Here is a 20,413-nt window from a genome sequence, read left to right as displayed (position 1 = left end):
AATTTTCATTTTAAACTCCCTCTGAACGTATCTTAGTCATCTCAAGCTGCCATTAAAATGCAATACACTGGGTGGCTTAAACAACAGAAACTTATTTTCTCACCTCTCTGGCGGCTGGAAAGTCCAAAATCAAAGATTCAACAGAGTTCAGTTTCTGGTAAAGACTCTCTTTCCAGCTTACAGACAGCTGCATTTTTGCTTCTGTGCTCACATGACCTCTCCTTTGTAGGCACCCATGTGGAGCAATAGCAAGCTCTCTGAGTCTCTTCTTTAAAAAAGCACTAATCCCTTTAGACCAGGGTCCCACCGTCATGTGCTTGCAATGCAGGAGACCAGGGTTCCATCCCTGGGTCAGGATGATCCTCTGGAGAAGGGAATGGCAACCCACTCCAGTATTCTTGCCTGGAGAATCCCATGGACAGAGGAGCCTGGTAGGCTATAGTCTGTGGGGGCTGCAAAGAGTCAGACAGGACTGAGGGACTAAACACTTTCATTTTCACTTTCCACCCTCACGACCACATCTAACCTTAATTACTTCCCAAAAGCTCTATCTCCAAATACCATCACATGATTGGGGTGAGGGAAGGGTTACAGCTTAAACATATAAATGTACGTGGGACACAAACATGCAGTCTATAACATACAGCAGAAGACTTCTGAAGATAAAGACATTTTTCCATATAAGCTTTGTATTATGTAAAAGGAAAAATGATAATGCCTCAAAAGTCAATCCCTTTCTTGCCTCTTTTCTACAGACCAAGATATCGCAAGTAAATCAACAACAAAGATTTCAGAAAATGTTAAAGACATGATACTAACTGACAGGAACTGAATCCGAAGGAGAAAAACGTGCAAAAATAAACTGTATTATATATTCTTTTTCAATTACTATTTCTAAAAATTATTTAAGTAAGACAGAAATACTCTCTATAAAGTTAAAAATTCACTAGGAACTTCCCCTGCTGCCTCCCCAAAATCAATGTCTTAGGTTTTAGAAGGTGAAAAAAAAAATTAAAAGAAAAAAAAGTATCTAGAGTAAAAACTTATCGTACATCAGAGCCAAGACTTTTGATTCACCTGCTTTGAATATAAGATAAAGTTAGTACTTCAGCTCATCTTAAATCTTAATTGTTATTTAAGAAACTGTAGCATATGCGTGTGAGTAGTATTTCAAACCCCAAAATTTCACATTTCACTTTGAGGGATTATACTAACCACTATTACACAAATAGATACATACAGTCAAGAAATCTATCATTTCCTGTCATAACAGAATTTCTTAAAATTAAATTCTAAAGAGAGGCTGACGGGCTACAGTCCATGAGGTCGCAACAGTTTGGACATGACTGAGTGACGAACACACACAAAAGAGTAAAATCAGATAATTCTTATTCAAAATATGAAATCACTGCGGTAACTAAAGGTAAAGTACTAGGGTATTTGTTACCAAAACCACTCAAATGAGTACAGGAACACGACACAGGAAAAAGCAAATATTTATGTAATGCAGTTCATTGAACCTTGAACTTTTAAGGCATATTTTAAAAGTTAACCTAAGTTACCATAAAATAACGCTTCACAGGGATTGTAAAATATCATTTACATAGTTTCAATACTCCACATTTTCACCAATGTACTTTTGTGTGTGTTCTTTTATTTCCTTATTTTAATCAATATAAAAGTCAGTATTAATTTAAGTGATTCTAGTTTTCCAATCAATCTGGTCATGAATACAATCCAAATTGATACTTAATACGATGATGCTAAAGCTGAAGTTCCAATACTTTGGCCACCTGATTCAAAGAGCCAACTCATTAGTAAAGATCCTGATTCAGGGAAAGATTGAGGGCAGGAGAAGGGCGTGACAGTGGATGAGATGGTTGTATGGCATCACCTACTCAATGGATATGAGTTTGAGCAAACTCCAGGAGACTGTGAAAGACAGGGAAGCCTGGCATGATACAGTCCAAGGGGAAGCAAAGAGTCGAACACAACTTAGTGAGTGAACAACAATAAATGCTGCATTTTATTGTAATGTCTGGAAGTTAAGTGAGTGCTTACAAAACACAGCTGAAGTTTCTTTCCTTTTCAAGAAATAGATGTATTTTTAATATTTCATAATTTTAAAAATATTAACACACATTCAAAGGTCTGCATTTTATATTGTGAAGGTCTTTCCTTTAAAATCTATTAAAATAAAATAATAAATTGCCTTTGGAGAAAAGCCAATTTTGTTTGACATATTAGCAAAAAAATTTCCACGTCACATCATATATCATGAATAAAATGTTATTACAGAGCTACAGAGGGAGCTCACACATATCTGATTTTCTTCTATCTTCTCTCATTAGATAAATGAAAGCTGTTTTAAATTTTCTATTAGATGACTTCTTTTAAAAAATCTATAATTTCAAATCAACTGGGAAGCTAACTTCAAACACCTAACTTCTTCCACTCGTAAGTCTTTTACATGTAGCTTAGTTTTTCTTTTTATAAAAACTTATCCAACAAATGCCTTTGGAAATGTTCATAGTTATGATTCATTTTGTTTACTATATTGTGTTAAATAAAATGTGTTCTCAGAATTATACATGTAAATGTTTGAGAATGGAAATCAAATCTTGTTAAACACAAGCAGTCAAAAATTTCAAAATCAACTCTGCTTACAGAGCACTATACAGAAATCCAATTAACAATCACAAAAATTCAATAAAGCAAAGAAACTCAATCATATATAAAAAGCCATCAGGGAATAAAAACATTTGCCTCCCAAACTCTGGAGTAAGTCTACGTAGGTCAACTATGGAGCTTTCCTGGTAGCTCAGAGAGTTAAGAATCTGCCAGCAATGCAGGAGATCTGGGTTCGATCCCTGGGTCAGGAAGATCCCCTGGAGAAGGGAATGGCTGCCCACCCACTCCGGTATTCTTGCCTGGAGAATGCCATGGACAGAGGAGACTGACAGGCTACAGCCCATGGGTCGCAAAGGGCCGGACACAAATGAGTGACTAACACTTTGACTTTTCAGGTCAACTATGCAAAATGTATTTAAAATCCATATTTATTTCTTATAAAAAATATTCTCTGATCTCCATGCTTTGGGACTTCTCTATAAAACAAGCACATCTCATGACTTCAAAAAGATTTTTTTTAATATAGATGAAAATGTGTCTGTAAGATATCAAGCCATAATCCAGAAAATCCAGCTATTTAAATTTTTATTTATTCATTGTTTAAACAAAAGGTCCAGGGTTTGTTGGTACCTGAAGTAACAGGTAACTGAGCTGGCTGGACTTCAGATAACTTAAACACTGGACTGCTGATCATCCTTGCTTCTAATTTGCTCCTGGTTTAATCTTAGTCACATTTTACAAAGCTAACACTTATCCTCCAGTGTTCTACTAATTGCTTGGTGCTATGTTGACTACTGGGAATGAACCACAAGATACATCACCGTAAACTGCAGGGAGTGCTTCGATGATCAGGAGGTTAAATACTCTCCATCAGCAGAAAGGGAGAATTCGTTACTAACTCAGTGGTACAAATTATTTCCAGGTGGTGATAATTATCACTTGTGGTGTTTGATATTCCGGACTTTGCATCTAAATTTATACTTGACAAGTTAAACTTTTCATCGTGTGCATTTTCCTGTAATCTCTCAAAGGCCAAAGACAAGGATAGATGGATTAGTGATGGGTGAAACCAATTCCACCCGAAATGGCAACACTTAATTACAAGCCTTGTTGTTTATAATTAACTGTGTAAATCACTAACTTGAAAGTTTCTTTTCAAAGTAGTTAAAACCAACTCTTTTCCCAGGGGGATTTAATACTGTATATTATTATATTGTTAAGTATTATTTTGTTTGTTCTATGAACAGGATACACAAATGACACATTTTATAGACTGTCTTGACAGCAAATTTGGGAAATGTTCATGAATTGCAACAGTATTGCCATTTTGTACTTCTCAGTATTTCAGGCCTTTCTTTGCCATATATATGTATGAATGTGTATGTGTGTGTGTGCATGTGTGTGTATGTAATTGTATTATCTTTCTTATGATTTCATAAGGAAATTTCTTATATATATATATGTATATACACACACACACATATACATACATATGAAATCATAAGGAAGATAATACAATTATATAAATGACCATGAGGAAGTAATGTTTAAGAGTAGAATCATAAAAAAAAAGAGTAGAATCATGTCAAATTCTCCACAATTTCAGAAAACAAAAAAATGATCTTCCAAATATTCCTTCTGAGATGTGTTCGTTTTTCTGTGAGCAATATTTAGAATCAGAAAACATTTACAGAGAACATACTATGGGCTGGATACCTTGTAATATGCCTTGTAATATTCTAATTTAATCATTTCTATTTGTAAGTATTAAAAAATACTGAAAGGCAGGAATAATAACTCATATTTTACAGACAATTAATCCAAAGTAACCTATTTGTGGTCACTGAGCTAGTAAGAGGCAGGAAGATCTAGAGTTTGGACTCTGTCCTTCTACATTTAAGCTTTTGTTTTTTCAACCAATCTTGCCAACACAACATCAAAAAAGTAGAGCATTCACTTACCATGAAGATCTACTTCAAAGCAAACCACAAGGGAAAGAAAAAACAAATGCATATACAGTGAATTATAGATGCCTATAAATATCACATCGTGTTAAAACTGAGTCAACCTAAAAGTAAGTATGTTAAAACAGTTCTCTAGATTGTGACATGCATTCAGGTGAAATCTACTGCTGGCCTATACTGTGTCAGATACTGGAAACAGAAGGCAAGGGAATCAGAGAGTCCTTCCTCACTCCACTGCAGACAATGCATCAGCAGAGAGCTGTCTATAACACAGCACAAGAGGTTCATCCACTGGCAAAGATCAACAAGCGTTACCAGAAAAGGTGGTGGGAATCAGGGTCAAGCTCACTCTAGTTTCTAATGTAAAGCTAAAAAAAAAACCAAAAACAAAAAACCTCTGGAATCTAATTCAATCTTTTTAGCTTCAATTAATCCATTTTCACCACTATTTCCAAATCCTTAGGTCCAATCCCAGCCTCTCCCAATTTCTCATTTTCCTGGATAATTCATCCCAAGGGCCTATCATGAAGCATTTGAAAACCTGCTCCCAGGAATCACGTTTCTTTCACTCCTCAAAGTCTGTGTCGATTATTCTTCTGTTTAAAGAGAATTGGGTACTATTTGGCAAATCCCATACTCCATTTCTTTCTTGACTGCAATAGTGTTTGCTGTGTTCCTGAGCGTGCCAATCTCGCTTCATCTCTCAAAATCTAGAATTTATCATCTGGTTGTATGTCTCCTGGATTATGAACTCCATCAGGAAAGAAATATTAACATCTTTTTGTACAAAATAGCGCAAGTGCATAACAGACACACTAATCAATACCAATACTGTAAAATACACAAAGGCTATAATCACAGCAGAATACTGCTGGGAAAGTATATAGTTTGTAAGAAAATGTAGAAAATATCAAAGGATATTTAAAAATCAGTAATAATATAAAACTGCTGCTGCAGTCGCTTCAGTTGTGTCCGACTCTGTGCAACCCCATAGACGGAAGCCCACCAGGCTCCCCCATCCCTGGGATTCTCCAGGCAAGAACACTGGAGTGGGTTGCCATGTCCTTCTCCAATGCATGGAAGTGAAAAGTGAAAGTGAAGTTGCTCAGTCGTGTCTGACTCTTTGTGACCCCATGGACTACAGCCTATCAGGCTCCTCAGTCCATGGGATTTTCCAGGCAAGAGTGCTGGAGTGGGGTGCCATTGCCTTCTCCGAATATATAACTAAGTACAATATAAAACTAAGTACACTCAAAACAACCAGCTGAAGACTGTTGATTTTATGTGCATGAATAAGACCAATAACTACAGAAGTCACCTCACCTGAGCTGACTGATCAGTAGAGTTAAAAAAAAGTCAGTTAAAGTGAGGAATCATTATAAGTGCCATATATATAGTATTATTTTGTATCTTAATTGGTTTTTACAGTATTCAATTAAATCATTTGTCATATGGTAGAACACATAAAATATATTTTGCACCAATCTTTGTATTAAATACCAAGTTATCTTTCTCACATAAATCTATGACCATAATGGGTCCACTAAGATTTCCAAATGTTCATGATTTTTTTACCCAATCTTTCTTTGAAAATTGTATCACCCACACAATCTGAATCTTCAAGTGATACACTTTATTAAATCTTTCTAAAGCATTCACTGTTGCAGTCATGGAAGAACTTTCTTCTCATTCTGAAATGTCATAACTTCTTATACTATTTATCTATGTTAAATATGATAATAAGTTCCAAAGCCCTAGCAGGTTTGGAACTATCCCCACTGACTCTTGGTGGATACACAAATCAACTAGCAGCACCGGAAGTGTATGTAGATTACATTAGAGAATAGTCTACTACCTGGAGTTACTCAGCATGTGGTGTGGCGACCAGATGCAGGGAGCACTGGCTAAAGGGAGATGGAGTAAGAGGGTTTCTACTGTATCAGCTTAATATGTATCTTTCTTTATCATTATAGTGCAAACTTTTCCACTTCACTTTCACTAAATATACCTTAATGCTTTCACTATGAACCATTAAAAGCAAGTTATGATAATCTTTATTCTAGCACAACCAATTTTCATGGGTGATGCCAAGGCAGTAGAAGCATTTCATATTGCCCAGCTAAAGTGTAACTTCTATATGTAGACACACTTCCAAAGTTACATGCACAAATTATTTGTGTTTTAAGATGACAAGTTCACCATTAGAAAAATTAAATAGGTCCAGAGGTCAAGCATTCCACTTGGAAACACTACACTGTTGAGCTCTGACAGTTACATAGGTGGCCTCATATCCAAAAATTAATCTTTATTAAAGAGCATTCAACTTCAGGTTCCTCACTTGTAAAATGAGAAACTGGACTAAGAATCCACTCATCCTTGATACAGTTTATCATTCTGATATGGATTTTTTTTAAGGACCATATTCCATTTTAAGATATATTGACACATTATAGTCAAAATTCTAGACTGTAACACAATATTTATTAAGTGAGCTGTCAGCCATAAACTGTGCCAGAACCTCTTATATGCACACACAGCAGGGCCCAAGATGAGTAGCACTGTACTGAATTACACCAATATGAAAAGTTAGAGGTCAGAGAAGCCACCCAGAGCCCTGCAAAAGCCAACAATGCGACTTAATGTCCTTTCCACGTCCAGAACAATTCTCCATGTGGCTTCTGCAAAAGAGATTAATGGTGATAGGAGCAGCGAGTGGAGGAGAAATGCACGATATGGAAGCCCAGCCAATATTCCATTTGTAATTTGTCACATCTCAGCACAATAAGACTACTGCAATTTACAATCTACAATGTTGGCAATTTACAATTCAAATGAGTGCCTTGATTTTTCAAAGAATGGACTGTGTACACATCAGTCAGGATGACACAAAAATGCCCGGTCAGGTTCATTTTAAATGCACGTTTTATTTGATACTGTTAACTAATCACTATCATTACTTTTACTGTTTACAGATGCAATATTTATTACACAAAATGTAATTTGGAATCCTTTCTTGCACCCAAACCTAATTCATTTCCTGACTTTTCCGAAATATTTATATCCTGATTAGACATATTAGGTCTTTAAAGCTGTTATACTAAGATGATTTATTTATTTCTGGGGCAGTGTTAAAAAAACTACTCTCAAAGAGTAAGGTTGAAAAGGAAAACATCACACTGAGTCTTTTCCAGGACTGAAAAAAAAAAAAAAGAAAAGATGGGGAGGAAGAGGGAGGAAGCTTAATTCAGAGCTAAGGAAGGGGATTTAGGCATCAGCTACTCCTGCATTTGCATCCTGGTTTTAAATTCTGACTTCCCAGAATGGCTTATGGCAAGATTCTTAACTTGGTTGCATCAATTTTCACATCCATCAAATGGGGATGATGATACCCACCCTCACAGGCATGTTGTGAGAATTAATTAGTGCTTAGGAAATGCTTTGAAGATGAAACAGGCTATATAAATACTAACTATTATTATTACGAGAGAACTGTCAAATGCTATAATTAAACAATTTTCAGTCTCACAATATGACCTCCTCCAAAACAATCATAGTTCTACCAGGAAAAGCACCAGCTCTAGTTATTACTCTTTTCAATTTACTGAACAAAATTCAAGAACAAAACCTCTGCCTTCTATTTATTACCTGCAAAAAACAGAGAATCCATACTTTCCGAAAGTTTGAAGCTTGACACAAACAATGTCATGAAGTAATTACAGCAGTTTTTGAACCAGGTTGACATCCTAAGGGATGTGGAGGCCCAAAGGAGAGAGAGGAAAAAAAAAAAATAAAAGACTCGGGATATTTTCGACAGCAGTTGAAGCGTGTGGGGAAAATGAGCAAGTTGTACAACTGTTACTATTTCCATCATCATCTTCTATGGAGGCAGGATTGGTTTTATAGAAAAAGATACAGCTTCAAAGATGTTAAGATACAACACTGAGGTGGTAAGTATTAAATTAAATTTTAGTTTGTGTGAGTTCTATTGCTTTTGTTGTTGGTTATGTATTTTGTTGTTTTAGTTGATAAGTCATGTCCAGCTCTTTTGTGAAGCCAGGACTGTAGCTTGTCAGGCTCCTCGGTGCATGAGATTTCCCAGGCAAGAATACTGGAGTGGGTTGCCATTTCCTTTTCCAGGGGATCTTCCAGATCCAGGGACTGAACCCACGTCTGCCACGTTGGCAGGCAGATTTGTTACCACTGAGCCACTGGGGAAGCCCTGGATTATGAACATCCACATCTAAAATCAAGTTTTTGCAAATTTTGTTTCATTGAAGATAAAGAATAACTTAAAAACTGCCAAGTCATTAACTCTTCAAACACTGCTTAAAATTTCATTTTTTTAATTTTTTAGTTATCTATGATTTTTCCTCTGAAAGAACTGTTAATTTTTTTAAAATACTATGTCTTTGATTTTACTTTATGCAAAGAAGTATCAAAAAATATTTTATACCATAAAGATTTTAAAAATTGAGGCTCTTTATCAAACTGAAAAATGGTGAACCTATTTTTTCCTTCACCAAGATGCATTTTAGTAACTTGTCTGAGGCCGGAAGTCTTTTCTCTTTCTATGAATCATGAGAAAGTCAAATTAAAATGAAGCAAAAATGAAATGATGCTTCAAGACAATGAGTCTAATTTATTTTTGGATTTTTTTAATGGCCCTCTCATCAGTGTGTTGATCATTTACTCATCTTATAAAATCCTCAGGTTTTTCTCTGACAACACTTTGAAGAATGAAATGAAACTGCTCTAACAGCACGTTCTAGATGCTCCTGTCTGCCCAACATGGGCTTCCCTGATGGCTCAGTGGTAAAGAATCTGCTTGCAATGCAGAAGACATAAGAGATGAGACTGGATCCCTGGTTTGGGAAGATCCCCTGGAGGAGGAAGTGGCAACCCACTCCAGTATTCTTGCTTGGAAAATTCCATGGACAGAGGCACCCGGGGGGCTACAGTCCATGCAGTTGCAAAAAGTCATTTGTGACTGAGCAACCAGGTGTGTATGTTCAACATAGTACTGACTCAGCCTTAACAATAAAACATGAAAATGTAAATATCCTCAACAGGAAGGCCACGGATTTTTTTTTTTTCAAATCATTACTTACAATTTATCAAGGCAAAATTAACTAAAAATGTACTTTAAACATGAAACAAAATCCTCTTAAGTTATCAGATGATTTAAAGAAAATTTCAGGCCAATAGAGGAATAGCTCTTAACCCCTGAAGCATCAGTTTGGTGGCTATAACAATGGGAAGGAACCAGAAGAAACTGGTGCTTAAGAGGAAAGATCTGGTACCCAATCTCCAATTCAAATTCCAGCCCATTACCAAGTAGTTCTTTGCCTTCTCCAGACCTCATTTCCTTCATCTGTAAGAAGGGGTAGTAGTATCTGAGTCATGGATTGCCATGAAGATTTGATGAATTAACATTAATATACAAAATGCTTTCCCATCTGGTCCTCGGGAACTCTATAATCCTGACCTAGATGATGTTGGATTGCACACGTGTGGGAATGTTAGGAGGGCAGTGAATTCTCGTTCCTGTGTCTCCCCAGCATCAGCTGAGAAGCCAGTTAGTGCTGTAGCTAATGTTGCAGTATGGGAAGAATTTCTTCTAATTATACCTGAAAAGAGTAGCTAAAATTTGTACTGTATTATTTTACTCAATAAAATTAACAGGCATCCAGCAACCTCAGAAAATCCACTAAATGGACAATACCTACACTAACATGCAGGTAATTATACCAACATGAACCTAACCATTTTTAAACCATTTTTTAGCCATTTTTGCCTGACAGAGTCACTAAAGTCCACTAATGCTTTAACATCTGTATTAGTTCAAATGACTCATTTTATTACATTCAGTCACTTCATTCTCCAGGAAAGTGTAACTTCTGTGGGATTTTTGGTTTTCACTTTTTGTGAATCACAAAAAGACTTCAGAACTTACGAGTAAGTGAACCTAACTGGAGGAGCAGGAGAAGGGCAACAGTATAGAGAAGGAGGAGGAGAAAAGTTCCCACTGTTAAATACACTCGTTTTAAAATATAAAGGATACATGATATCCAGATGTGTATGTATTGTCCCTTAAGGTGAAAGAATTCTAATAACTGTTTTTTATGAGAATTCTCCAAACAAAATCCTCTTTATCAGCTCCTCACCTGCAGTTCTTATATGTAATTTCTGAAGTGGATGCTTATGCACAATTTGAGAAAGTAGTTCCTTACAATGCTTTCACTTTGTTTTTCACTCTGTCAGAAATTACTTCTATCACATGCAGGCCAACATACGGAATAAAATTTTGATGAGCAAGGATACTGAAGTCAAGAAACCTAAGACACTGCTGTCTGTGGATCTAATATTAAAGTTCCTTCTACTGATGTCAGTGTGGTCACCTGTGTGATTAAACCACATGAATTACACTTTTCTATCCTCTATTCACTAGTACTTTGATTGGATGGTCAAGGAATTCAAAACTATTCAATAGTTAACACTGTTTTTTTAAATGTGTTTCTAATTCTTATCTACATAATCCATATCTCTTCTTTACTATATCTAAGGGCCTTCAACATGAGACACTATTGAATAATTTTAAAGAACAGGTAATCATTAAAATGTTATAAAACATTTAGTGATGTCAGTTATTTCACTCTTGAAACTATTTGAAACTAAAGCCAAAATAAAAACAACTGAACAGATCTATATAATATTCTATACTTACTAAAAATGATTATAGTAAAATCAGTAGTCATTTCATTATGCATATTATAGGTGATTTAGTTAGGATTTATGAAAATAACCCAAATAACCAATGATCTCTCAACAATCAACCTCAAAGTGTGTTTTAATTACACATTATAAATCCATTATTCAAAGTTAGTTTTAGGACAAATGACTTCACTATTTCATTTCAAGAACAGGTTCTAAGAAGTGAAAGTGAATATGAAATTGTATAAGTGAAATGCATGTATTACAACTCACTTCACCAATTTTGATTCTTTTATCTCCAGATATCACAGAATACATACAATAAACCTGAAAACAATACAAGATATTTTCTAATCTGAAAATATATATATACAACAATGACATTATAATACCTTTATTATTTATTATCATCCCTCCCTCAAGGAAAAACAAAAAAGCCTTTTCAAACAGTCTGAAGTGTAAACGTGACCTGATATTACTGATATGCCAAAACCTATTTAAAAAATGCCCAAAAAAGAAAATGCCAAGAGTAGGCAAAAGTAACTTTCAAAAGAAAAAAAGTCACAAATTGAAATATATATATATATATGTAATATATAATTAAATCATTTCATGTAATACACACATATCTATGTATAAACATATGCATGCATACATAAATATTTGAAAGTCATTTGCAATAGGTTTTGAACAAGAATCACTGCTACCTACAAAAAGTGCAATGTAAACAAACAAAAAACCATAAAAACCTTATACCAATCAGTGACTTTCCTCTGGCAATCAAATCAGCATTCAATGTCTGTAAGTAACACTTGGGATGCTATTTAATTTCAGAAATATAACAGATCTCACATAATAGTATTTGTTCTGCAAGTCATTCGGAATTTGACATGTTTTATCCTTAGTGTTTCAAGGAAAGAAAACACTATATGCCCATTGGATAAAGTAGGAAAAAAGTATAAATGTAATCATCTTGGCATGTAAAAATATAACTAACCTGCACAGAGCTTTTAACATTTAACTAAATTAGTATTTCCATAAATTGACTTTAAATTTTTTCAAAATTACCTACAATTATAATTATTTAATACAAACAGACATCATAAACTTGGGCAAAGCAGTTAAATGCATAACATGACTGTGAGATGAATAAACAACTTCTACCTTGACGGAAATTGGCTAACTTTTAAACATGAAGAGGTTCATTCTAGATCTAGATCAAGAATGGTGAAAAGACGACAGATGTCCACAAGTACAGGCAAGAGGCAGTTATTAAATAATTCTGAGCAAAAAAAATCTGAATCCCGTGTTAATGCTCCCACAAAGGCCCACTTCAAATGTTTAACTAATAAAACTGTCAGTACAGCTGTCAACTACATTTGAAGTTTATCACTGACTTTGCAATTTCCAAGAAATTAGGGTTTTAACCTAGCATCCAAATTACAGGAAGTTTACTTAATTTTACTTTTTAATTATATTAAGAAATATATCAAACAGTATAGTTCATGTCTGATAAAATCATGAAAATGCCATATCAAATAGCAAACAATCAAAAGATGTTTTTATTACCCATAGTTTGTTAAAATGACTATCATTATTTTTTGTTTTAAATCAAGGCAGGAAGGTTCTCTCTTTTCCCTTCTATTTTATTTTTTACGATTTATTTATTTACTGGTTGTGGTGGGCTTTCTCTAGTTGCAGTGAGTGGGGGCTACTTTTGTTGTGGTGTGTGGGCTTCCCACTGTGGTGGCTTCCTTGTTGTAGCACACGGGCTCTAGGCACACAGGCTTTGGTAGTTATGGGCTCTAGAGCACAGGCTCAGCAGTTGTGGCACACGGGCTCTGTTGCCCTATGGCATGTGGGATCTTCCCAGACCAGGGATCAGATGGGTGTCCCTTATACTGCAAGGCGGATATTTAACCACAGGACCACAAGTGAGGCCCCTCGCCTTATTTTGTCATTCTCTGTGCTAAACTGAAATCATCCAGTGAGACTCTCTAGCTTTCAACTGGGCCAGTGAAGCTTGAGGTTTAAGTTCATGGGCTGTGCTGCAGAGTGACTTTGGTGTGAACTCTTAACACTAGCTCTGGAATCTTAAGCAACTGACTTGGTCTTCTGGTCATTAAAAGCACCACACATTAGTCAGTGGTCAAGGTGGCAAGCAATAATCACAACTAGCTTTGGGAAAATCAGAACTTTTTGGCTCCCTCATCTCTCCCTGCTTTCTCTCATCAGATTTCCTGTAAAGAGATCTGCATCGGCTGTCATACAAATAAAGGCTTCACCCCTGAATAGTGGTAGCCTTTATGGTCGCCATCTCTCCATCATTCTGGGCCTATTATACTTACCTGGATTTTTCTTTTGAATCTTGTTCTCTGCTTTGAACAGCTAAATAACCACCTAAAAGTTAAATTGTACTAGGGTAAAAATGCTAGAAAGAAATTAACATGTGGCTCCTCAAAGAATCCGGAGAAGCCAGTGGCCCCCCACTCTGGTACTCTTGCCTGGAAAATCCCATGGACGGAGGAGCCTGGTGGGCTGCAGTCCATGGGGTCGCTAAGAGTCAGACAGGACAGAGCGACTTCACTTTCACTTTTCACTTTCATGCATTGGAGAAGGAAATGGCAACCCACTTCAGTGTTCTTGCCTGGAGAATCCCAGGGCTTGGGGAGCCTGGTGGGCTGCTGTCTATGGGGTCGCACAGAGTCGGACATGACTGAAGTGACTCAGCAGCAGCAGCAGCCTCAAAGAATCACTTCTATTTTCATAGAAAACACTTACTCATAACAAGCTGAAACCTAAAGAAATCAAAGCTTAAATTAGGACTATTATAAACCCAATCAGTAAGATTCACTTGGAGGATTGAGGAAGTGGAGCATATGTTTTATAAACCTACAAACCAAGACATAAGGGGGAAGGAGGGAGGTTGAAATCACATTTGAAAATCCTGAACATCAAATTCTTTTATCTTTCTAACAGGCGTATTACTTTCCAGTGGATCTATAATTAAAGTTTCAAGATATTGGTAAATAAGACTATATTCAAATTCACAAAAGAATTAGTAAGGGATGAAAAATATTGCCAGCAAAATCTCTGATGTGTCTTGTTCAGAGTGCCAATCTTAATCACATAGGCTTCTGATTGCTAACAATTAAAATCCTGATCTCCTTTTTCTCCCCCCCTAATAGATGAAAGCCTTTGTGAAGAAGATGTAAAATTTGCCCTGTCATATTACTGACAAGTGGCACTGAGCTGGTAAAGTAGTGTATTAATACTGATTACACTGATTAATAGTACCGTAAAAATTGGTTCAATGGCGCTTTAACATTTTTTAAAGGAACAGATGAGAGGCATACTGGGCAGAATATATAATTGGTTTATCTCATTCTACTGCAAAGAGAAATCTTTGAAATTTATGAGTTCGGTGGAAGCTTAACTGTTTCTAGTTTTAATCAATAAATTCATTTAAAAAGAAAATGTTTAATTAAACATCTTTCCATCCTGCCCACCTATCCCAACTACCCTACTATGAGGAAGCTTTAAAAGAGAAACTGCTCAAGGTTTAGGACAGAGCCTTTTAAATTCAAGCACTGTCAATCTTCTTCATGAAAATGAGTATGTACTCAACATTGTACTATTGCCACAAGAGGCACTATTTATTGATTATGTTTCCAATATGACAGGTTATAGGAAATATCATACTGTATAAAGTGAGAGCATCAATACTATAAGCACCTCTAAGGAAGAGCAAGAAGTTTCAATACATGCATTGATAAAAAGTGTTCTCATATACAGGCCACTTTATAATATCAACCCTAGAAGATTCAAATAAAAAGGATTCACCCACCCTCTTCTGACAGCTAAAGGATTATACTTCCATTGTGTGGCTCACCCAAGTTTTTCCAACGAGTTAAGACAGATTTAGGAATCTTGGTCAAGCAGACTTTTCACCACAATACCTTTTTAAAAGCAGCCCTTCAGAGTAAGACATAAGATACACCAACGAGTAAATATAAAATTGAGCTTAACTGGAGAAGCTCAAAGAAGCCACTTGTTTGGGGTAGTGCTTTTCAAGTTACAACTATGCAGCAACAATCTGATGGGCGATGCTGACCTCAGAAGCTTGAACGGATAACAAATGTGGCAAAAGCCTCTCCTTGTTTAACAAAGAAGAATCAAGAAAAATTTCTAGTGGTAACAAATAATCTGTGGAGTCTTAAATATCTCTAACAGTGGGCTTTTGGAAAGAAAAGTCATCAAAAATAACTTTGTAACAATAACAGAGAGAGGCAGTCCTGGTGGGGGTTTAACAGCCAAGCATTCCAGCTCTTAAGTCAGACACAGGTGGACTCCCCCACCTCCCCGTGGCAAGCCTGCTCAACCAGGAAGTAGCTGTGGGACTTTGGGGAAGTCACTTGACCTCTCTGAAGTTCAGTATTTTTATCTTTAAAAGGAAGGTGATAATAATCTGTGCCTCACTCATGTAAATGAAAATTCATGTACAGTACAATCCTTTTAACAGCCATGTGTTATCATTATCAACTGGAGGTGCCCAATCAAGAAACAGCTGCTTTGCAAAGTAGTAATCTTCCTAACACAAGAAATCTTCTATGAAGCCTAGTAAGGATCTGTTAAAGAACATCATGTAAGGAATTCTTGGCACTGGGGAGGAGGTTGTTCTACTTGATTTCTAAAGCCCTTGGTATTCTTGGAAATCTGTAACTATTCCTGAAGGTCTCTTTTGCACCTAGACTAAGTTTAACCAACTTGTACTGTGCTTCAACCACTGTTAATGCAAAAAACATTAACAAGAATCAGTCCCTGCTCCTCAACTGGAGGAGAGAGAAACACAGAGAATTTCATTCTAAGATGATTTTTCAGTGATACATGCTCCATGAACTTCAGGTTCACAAACAGTCTCCTCAAGACTGAATCCTAAGGATACAAAATACAGGTGACCTCTGTGCTAAGGGGACTCCAGCCTTAATTCTGAAGACTTGTAAAAAGACAGGTACATCCCTCCAGCTGAAGTATGAAGGATAGATATCATAGATACAACACTGGAAGCAAAAAGGCTAGTTCACCAATCCAAGATATTTTTGTTTTCAAAACCAGATTACAGAAGGAAAAAAAAAATATTCAACAAATTATCTGTCCTAATTTTCCAAAGTATGCAAGGATTCCATGATTCCATGATGGGGGTGCAAAAACTGAGCCTATCTAAGGCAAGTTTCAAAAGAAGAGGAACAAAAACTTTTCATGGCTTCACAATTCAAGTTCCCATACAATTCCAGTGCTGGAAAATATGGGTTGTTCCAGAAAAAAACCCATAGCTTCGCTCAAGTTGTGATTAAGTTTAAAATCTATACCTAGTATATATATTGTCTTTTCTTCTAGGCTTCTCTGGAGCAAAAGCTCACATACATGTGCTTTGGTTCATGTTAAATATACATTAAATATGTCCATCTCTGCAAAGTAAATGTGACAAATGTATGCTGCTAAAACCTTTATCGTCAAAGCTGGATAACTCACATGCTTTATATGCAGGGTATTGAGAGTTCAAAGAAGCAAAGCAGATTTTGATTATTATGATGCTTCCAGTAAAATGAATGAAATGATTACTCGCATAATATTTTTTCAAAGTGCTTTTGAATAGACTTGTATCTATTTTCTAAAACATCGTATATAGCATTAAAAACATAATTGAGCAGAATATGATTACAAGGAACAAAATTATGTTCAAAGGCAGAAGTAAATGCATTCTAAAATCGAAGTTGAGGAGAATACATTTGCAACACTTAATTTAGTGGCTCCCTTTCGGAGTTGGGTCGCTAACACAGCAGAAAAGCAAGCCAGCTTGTCTGCTCTCACCTCCATGCAACGCCTGCCTTTTGCAGGTGTGCCTCAAGGACTTCTCCCTCTTACCCTTTGAATCATCTTGCAGACACTAATGAGCATAGCTCTTCAGCTTTAATTATTGGCCCCTGACAAGTCAACATAATAGGAATCAGCTTAACCAAGCATACTCCCTAGTGACATGTTCAATTACTCAGGTTGTACTTCTCCGGGAGAGGTCTGAGGGGTTGCTAATTTAACACTGTCAAAAAAATAAACATAGGTATCACTTACAGTTTATCTTTTGACCTTTATGTCACCAAATCTAACAGGATATGCTTCTACCCTTCCTCCCCCCGGAAAGGATCGGCAGATTAAGTGTGCTACAAGGCCTTTCCAAAAAAATTAAAGAATGTCCTGACATCCACGCTAGTGGATGAAGTTACAGAATGTGCTTTATAATCTGAAAATGCTGGAATTTCTTAGAAGAGTTACTTCATTTCTCTTTTAAAAAAGAGACACATAGAGTATACTCTTGATCGGCTGTTCTGCTACTATCCCTTTCTTGGTTCATATCAGAAGAAAATATAAATCTGCTCAGTTATCACTGAGTATAAAATAAAATGCATATTAAACTAAGAATTTTAAGGATAATTTTTCAACAGAAATTTCTAAGCATACTGCACAATGGGTGACAGTGGTTTACAGTAATACATCCCTTTCGTAGGGTAAAGAAATAAATTAGCATTTTAAATTCAAAACTACAGCACAGTAACTTTTAGCCAGTTAACTAAAAATAACTCAAAACTGCACTGTCATTGAGCTATATCATTAACACTTCTTTTAATTTCTGTAATAATTTCGTTGTTACAAAAAGTGTTCCAACTTAATTCTTGTAAAGCTTACAATCTCCCTTTTACACAAGTGATTGAAGACGCACTATCTGTCAGCACTTACTTCTTTCTTCAAAGCACTCTCACCTTCAAACTTTAATCCTGGCAAAATCCAGTGGAGAAGGTCCATCCAAGAAATGACTAATCAAGTTTGCCCTAGTACAATGGTCACAGGCTACACCCCCTCCACCCTGGTTTCAGAATGCTGAAGTGTAAAAAGGCATCACTATTTAATATGGAAATGAGGTGTCTAGAGGTGGCGCCGTAGTAAAGAATTCACCTGCCAATGCAGGAGACACGGATTCGGGAAAATCCCTGGACAGGAAATGGCAACTCACTCCAGTATTCTTGCCTGGAAGATCCCATGGACAGAGGAGCCTGGAGGGCTACAGTCCTTTGGATCAAAAAAGTCAGACAGGACTTAACGACTAAACAACAAGAGAAGAGAATCATCTTTACAAATGTGTTGCAACAGCGAAAGGAACTCAAAGCATGTGTCCTAATGATAATGGGACAATTGTAACTTCACATAAAAATTATTTTTTAAATAATATCAAAACTGTATATTTTCTATTACATTATTATAACTAACATTCTTTCAAAAAATAATGTCTTTTACAAAGATTATTGTGATGCGACCTTTATAAGGGTCAGGGCCTTTGTATATTTGTATATATCAATTTGTAATTTTAATGCCCAGGTCAGTATTTGGCTCATTTAGAGTAAATGCTCTAAAACCTATTATTAAAATAAAAAAGGAATGAGTAAATAAAGCCTTGCTACATTCCTAATGTTTAACTCACTCTAAAGACAGATGTATGCCAATTTTTCAAAAAGTAGTTCATATTTCTTCCTTTCTTAGCATACAAATACATAACATACTAATACTTTCTAGAATAGAAAAGCATTATTGCTGTTTGTGATAATAAATGTTACTTTGCAATATTCTATTTTCCTCCTTAATAAGTGGAGGTTACTTTTATAAGTAAATAGCAATAAAAAACAAGTAAATAGACAAACTAGTAAAGTGTAAACATCATGACATATATTAAAGGTTTTAATTTTCAATCCATTTATTTTTCTAGGTTAAAATACAATGATGATAGGCATTACTGATATTCAGAAACTGAATGTTTTTCCTCTTTTTCACAGCAGCAGAGAAGTAAGTAAATTAATATAAGTATTACTGAATTCTTTAACAGTAAGAGCTAGCCTTTGGAAAGACAATATCTAAATTTCTGATCTGATTATAAACGGAATATTTGAGGGTCATGGTCTTCCTTGTACAATTATTATTATCAGTATTATTAGTGTAATTAGTATTATCAGACTCTGATAACTAAATATTTGCTAAACTCCATTTCTAAATGTATAGACAATTAAGAATTTATTATTTTTTCCTAAAATCCTCCACATTTCTTTGTCTACTGCTTTTAGGAAAACATTTTTAATTTTGCAGAGATAATGCTAATATTGTGGAACGTTCAACAGTATGGAATACTAATACAGATTTCCATGTGAGTATTAGTATATTATTTCTCATTCACCAAATTAGTTCCTCTAAAGCATTCTTAAGTTTAACGCAAAATAAACAAACAAAGGAAAATCTGTAAAACTGTCTCAGCATTCCTAGGCATTAATGAATAAAAGGAGAGGCTTCTTCTTCTTCTCAAGCCCTCAGAGTAGACTTAAGGGTGACGCCCCATCTGCCCACCTGTCTTAAAAGGAAACCTTTTAAAATGACAGGACAGTCAGACCTCCCAGCCCCACACAGAGCCCCACTCCAAACCCAAGGCACCCACAGAAGGTGTTTCTACGGCCTTGAATTCAATGACCACGCCTTTCTCGGAACCAATCTTACTCCAAAAACATGATAAAACACCATGCCACACAGAATAACTGATCTAAGCTGACAAAGCTGAACCGTACTTCATTTTTAAATCTTAAACTCAGATACCCGTGCAATCATTATATGCAAATACAGCTACACATTTCAGCAAATGAGGGTGGTAAGTAACACTGTCTTACCACCTCAGTTCAACAGCACACCCCTCAGTGTCTGGTTAAAGGTGTGAGTTATCAATGTAATAATAGAAGCAGAAATAAATTAACAGAGCGGAGGCCAAACGAAGAGATAAGTCTTCCAAAGAGATGAGAGAAAGAGGCAAGTCAACGGAGCTCAGAGATAAAGGGGCGGACGCTCCAGGTGGCACAGGTTCAGAGAAGGCCCTCTGAGAGGTATGATGATGTGACATGGAAGACAGGAGGCCTGGGGTAGGTGAGGAGAGGGACAAAGGAAGGACCAGGGAGACGGAGACCAGCTGGATAACGAGCATGAATGAAACAGGGCCAAGAGGTGAACATAAACGGTTCCACCTC

At 36.1% G+C, this 20,413-nt stretch overlaps 1 protein-coding gene and 1 long non-coding RNA gene across 11 annotated transcripts in view; both read right to left on the bottom strand.

Annotated features, from left to right (window-relative positions):
* The window catches only part of TRPS1 (transcriptional repressor GATA binding 1), a 279,304-nt gene that overhangs the window by 136,339 nt on the left and 122,552 nt on the right, over positions 1-20,413 (bottom strand). The window lies entirely within an intron of this gene.
* Positions 1-20,413, bottom strand: part of LOC132342211 (uncharacterized) — a 104,240-nt gene that overhangs the window by 51,271 nt on the left and 32,556 nt on the right. Inside the window, exon 1 of the long non-coding RNA XR_009490517.1 lies at positions 1-20,413. This exon is cut by the window's left edge and continues 45,391 nt beyond it; it is cut by the window's right edge and continues 32,556 nt beyond it. This is a non-coding gene — a long non-coding RNA (uncharacterized lncRNA).

The sequence above is a fragment of the Bos taurus genome, chromosome 14 (assembly GCF_002263795.3).
Source record: "Bos taurus isolate L1 Dominette 01449 registration number 42190680 breed Hereford chromosome 14, ARS-UCD2.0, whole genome shotgun sequence".
Classification (NCBI taxonomy): domain Eukaryota; kingdom Metazoa; phylum Chordata; class Mammalia; order Artiodactyla; family Bovidae; genus Bos; species Bos taurus.
This window is presented reverse-complemented; position numbering and strand designations above follow the sequence as displayed.